Raw genomic sequence first — 4978 nt, 5'->3', positions numbered from 1 at the left:
AAGTCTCTGTCCATGTTCTTGTTTGTTTTTTTTCTTGTAAATTTATTTGAGTTCTTTATAGATGCTGGATATTAGACTTTTTTCAGATTATAGTTTTAAAAACATTTTACTTATTCTCTAGGTTGTCTGATTTCTCTGTTGATAGTCTCTTTGGCTGTGCAGAAGCTCTTTAGTTTAGTTAGATTCCATTTGTCAATTTTTGCTTTCATTGCAATTACTTTTGACGTCTTCATCATAAACTCTTTGCACATGTTTATGTCCAAAATGGCATTGCCTAGGTTGTGTTCCATTGCCATGGTTTTTATAGTTTTAGGTTTTACATGTAAGTCTTTAATCTATCTTTGTTAAAAAATTTATATTTTTTTAATTGTACTTTAGGTTCTGGGGTACATGTGCAGATCATGCAGGATTGTTGCATAGGTACATACATGGCAATGTAGTTTGCTGCCTCCATCCCCCTGTCACCTATATCTGGCATTTCTCCCCATGTTATCCCTCCCCAACCAACCCACCCTACCCTGTCCCTCCCTATCCCCCACAACAGACCCCAGTGTGTGATGCTCCCTCCATGTGTTCTCATTGTTCAATACCTGCCTATGAGTGAAAACATGTGTTGTTTGATTTTCTGTTCTTGTGACAGTTTGCTGAGAATGATCGTTTCCAGATTCATCCATGTCCCTACAAAGAACACAAACTCATCATTTTTTATGGCTGCATAGTATTCCATGGTGTATATGTGCCACATTTTCCCTGTCCAGATTATCATCGATGGGCATTTGGGTCGGTTCCAGGTCTTTGCTATTGTAAACAGTGCTGCAATAAACATATGTGTGCATGTGTCTTTATAATAGAATGATTTATAATCCTTTGGATATATATCCAGTAATGGGATTGCTGGATCAAATGGAATTTCTATTTCTAGGTCCTTGAGGAATCATCACACTGTCTTCCATAATGGTTGAACTAATTTACACTCCCACCAACACTGTAAGAGTGTTCCTATTTCTCCACAGCCTCTCCAGCATCTGTTGTCTCCAGATTTTTTAATGATCACCATTCTAACAGGTGTGAGATGGTATCTCAATGTGGTTTTGATTTGCACTTCTCTAATGACCAGTGATGATGAGCATTTTTCATATGTCTGTTGGCCTCATATATGTCTTCTTTTGAAAAGTGTCTGTTCATATCCTTCACCTACTTTTGAATGGGTTTTTTTGGTTGTTGTTTTTTCTTGTAAATCTGTTTTAGTTCTTTGTAGATTCTGGATATTAGCCCTTTGGCAGATGGCTAGATCGTAAAAAATTTTTCCCATTCTGTTGATTGCCAAATCAAACAACAAACTCTAATGATTGTTTCTTTTGCTGTACAGAAGCTCTGGAGTTTAATTAGATCCCATTTATCAATTCTGGCTTTTGTTGCCAATGCTTTTCATGTTTTAGTCATGAAGTCCTTGCCGATGCCTATATCCTGAATGGTATTGCCTAGGTTTTCTTCTAGGGTTTTTATGCTGTTAGGTCTTATGTTTAAGTCTTTAATCCATCTGGAGTTAATTTTAGTGTAAGGTGTCAGGAAGTGGTCCAGTTTCTGCTTTCTGCACATGGCCAGCCAGTTTCCCCAACATCATTTATGAAACAGGGAATCCTTTCCTCATGGCTTGTTTTGTCAGGTTTGTCAAAGATCAGATGGTTGTAGATGTGCAGCATTTCCTCCAGGGCCTCTGTTCTGTTCCATTAGTCTGTATCTCTGCTTTGGTGCCAGTACCATGCTATTTTGATTACTGTAGCCTTGTAGTATAGTTTGAAGTCAGGTAGCGTGATGCCTCGAGATTTTTTCTTTTTGCTTAGGATTGTCTTGGTTATGCGAGCTCTCTTTTGGTTCCATATGAAGTTTAAGGTGGTTTTTTTCCAGTTCTGTGAAGAAGGTCATTGGTAGCTTATGGGGATAGCATTGAATCTATAATTTACTTTGGGCAGTATGGCCATTATTAAGATGTTGATTCTTCCTAACCATGAGCATGGAATGTTTTTCCAGATGTTTGTGTCTTCTTTTATTTCCTTGAGCTGTGGTTTCTAGCTCTCCTTGAAGAGGTCCCTTGTTAGTTGTATTCCTAGGTATTTTATTCTCTTTGTAGCAATTGTGAATGGGAGTTTGCTCTTGATTTGGCTCTCTGTTCATCTGTTACTGGTGTATAGGAATGCTTGTGATTTCTGCACATTGAATTTGTATAATCTATCTTGAGTTAGTTTTTGTATATGTTTGAAGGAAGGATTCCAGTTTTAATTTTCTGCATATGGCTAGTTAGTTATCCCAGCACCATTTATTGTATAGAGAATTCTTTCCTCCTTGCTTGACCTTGAAAGGATTGTTAAAGATCAGATAGTTTTCAGTCTGTGGACTTATTTCTGCATTCTCTGTTCCATTGGTCTAGGTGTCCATTCTTGTGCCAGTACCTTTGGTTACTGTAGCCCCCGTGGTATAGTTTGAAGCCGGATAGTGTGATGCCTCCAGCTTTGTTCTTTTTGCTTAGGATTGCCTTTGCTACTCAAGCTCTTTTTAGGTTCCATATAAATTTTGAAATATTTTTTCTACTTCTATGAAGAATGTCTATGGTAGTTTGATAGGAATAGCATTGAGGTTATAAATTGCTTTGGGCAGTATGGCGTTTCAAAAACAAAGATTTTTCCTACCCATGAGTATGGAATCTTTTCCCATTTATTTGTGTCATCTTTAATTTCTTTCTCTCTGTGTGTGTGTGTGTGTGTGTGTGTGTGTGTGTGTGTGACCTTATTTCCAAGTAATACTGATTAAAAATATTTACACTTTTATTTTTAAGTCCATAGTTTAGCACTCTTGTTTATATGGCTTTAAAAGTTATAGCATAAGATCTTTACATTAAAGACTGGGGGAAAAGATTCCATTCAAAACAAGCCTGATAATTATATAAATGTTTTTCCCATACTTTATTTTAAATACATGAATTTTTAAATGATGCTCATCTTTTTTTCATTTGGTAGTAAAATAGTAGTGTAACTTTTCATCAAAATAAAGTTTACTACAGAAGTAAATACATTTTCCCAATTGAAATTGGACTTTCAGCTGCCACTAAATAAAATTTCTCAACCTAACTTGAGTGAAAAAGAACTCGTGGTTGTCATCATAAGCAAAAATATAAAGTATTATACCATTGGCTATATTACTCCTTACAACATAAACTGAAAGAACCAGAGATGCTTTATAGAAGTTTAGCTGGTTTTGAAATGGAACATGGGTGTGGATTTTTTTTCTTAACATTCTCAAAATTTTATCACCACCCCTCTCTCTGTTGCAGAGATGGTATCTGTGACTACTGGGGTAGTCACAGATTTCCAACTAAAGAAAGCCAAAATTTAACTGCACAGTAACAATACACTGTTCATCATGCAGCCTTGTGTTTCCTATATATTTAATTTTCTAACATGCATTAGAGTACATAAACTTGTGTTCTAATTATTTAAGTTTGGTTTTACAATATGGAAGAAATTTGAGGAAGAATATGACCTGGGAAAGAGAAAAGGGAGAACTTTTACCATAATGAAAATAGATACAAATGCAAGTTTATAATAAGAATATAATCTACTTAACTTTTCATAAATGTGCTTCTCAAAACTCCCCTTAATTTATGAAACAGATCCCTCCTCTGTGGCATTAAGCAGGGAGAGGGGAATCAATTTGTTTCAATAGAAACAGTTCAGCACAACAGCAAATAGCTTAACTTTGGTCCACTTCTGTTAGCCTAAGGACAGGCATACTACCCATAAGTCATTCGAAAATTCAACAAGTAAATTTAAAAATATATTCATGTGTAATTTCATTCTAAAAACCAGCATAGCTAGTCTGTCTTCATTCTCTGGCTTTTCAGCTTCAGAATCCACTGTTGGCTTGCTTTCTAATCCTCAGCATCTTCGTGATCTTCCCTGGCAGCTTCAGCAGCATCTGCTTGGCTAGGCTTGGTTCATAGATTTATGGGGTGATTCAAGTCTGCTTCTAGAAGTTCAGTTTGTATTTCCACTATAATCTGATTTATCCATTGAATGTGAAGCTTCTGTACATGTACTTCAGTACTTTCTTCAGTCTGAATTCAACCCACTTCTAGATAACTTATTAGGACCTGCTCTGGATGCTCACTTATAAGTGAACCATGTACCTGGCTGTCCTGGAGAAGATCTGGATGGACATGTTCCACAGTCACTTGTGCTGAATCCACCTGGACCTGAAGCAATGGTAGCACATGCACCTTCCCAACTTGTTCTATAATAGTCATTGATGTCACAGGTTCAGTTTGCACATGTGTTTCTACTGAAATAACTTCTTCCAATACTAGATGCTCTGAAATATTGTATCACTGAGATGCCTCATTAATTTATTTTCTTGAATAAACCACAAGTCACATAGAGAACAGTGGTTGAGTTTACACCCAGTGTGTATTACCAAGTGATCTTTGAACTGGTTAAACACACTGTTGCAGACCTGGCATTCATAGAGCTTCTTTTTTCTTTTTTTTGCCCCTACTCCAGTTTCGCATGCAGTGAGATGACATTTGAGGGTGCTATTACTAGCAAATCTTTTATCACAATTTCAACACTAAAAAGGTTTTTCACCTGTATGTTTTCAAAGGTGTTCTTTAAAATATCCAAAACCATCAAACTGCTTCTCACAGTACTGACATACATAAACTTTTTTTCCCAGTTCTTTGCTTCTTAGTGACTCCACCTTCTTCAAGATGGTAACAATTTAAGTGCTGTTTTCATGTGCTCTCCCAAAGATATCTTTTATTGCATGTTTCACACTTGAAACTCTCTGGAGAGTGGGATTTTGTGTGTTCCTTCAAATGATAAAACAATTTAAATGAACCATTGCATTTCTCACAACGGAGCAAGTCCTTCACATATGACAACTAAAGTTCCACAATGTCAGTACTTTTTTTTTTTTTTTTTTTTTT

At 36.3% G+C, this 4978-nt stretch overlaps 1 pseudogene; it reads right to left on the bottom strand.

Moving 5' to 3' along the window:
- Positions 1–2763: 2763 nt before the first annotated feature.
- The window catches only part of LOC116549176, a 4522-nt pseudogene continuing 2307 nt past the window's right edge, over positions 2764–4978 (bottom strand).

Source organism: Sapajus apella, unplaced genomic scaffold (assembly GCF_009761245.1).
Source record: "Sapajus apella isolate SASKATOON/1434 unplaced genomic scaffold, GSC_monkey_1.0 scaffold6, whole genome shotgun sequence".
Lineage (NCBI taxonomy): Eukaryota > Metazoa > Chordata > Mammalia > Primates > Cebidae > Sapajus > Sapajus apella.
Note: the sequence above shows the minus strand (reverse complement) of the source record. Positions and strands in the feature narration are given on the sequence as shown.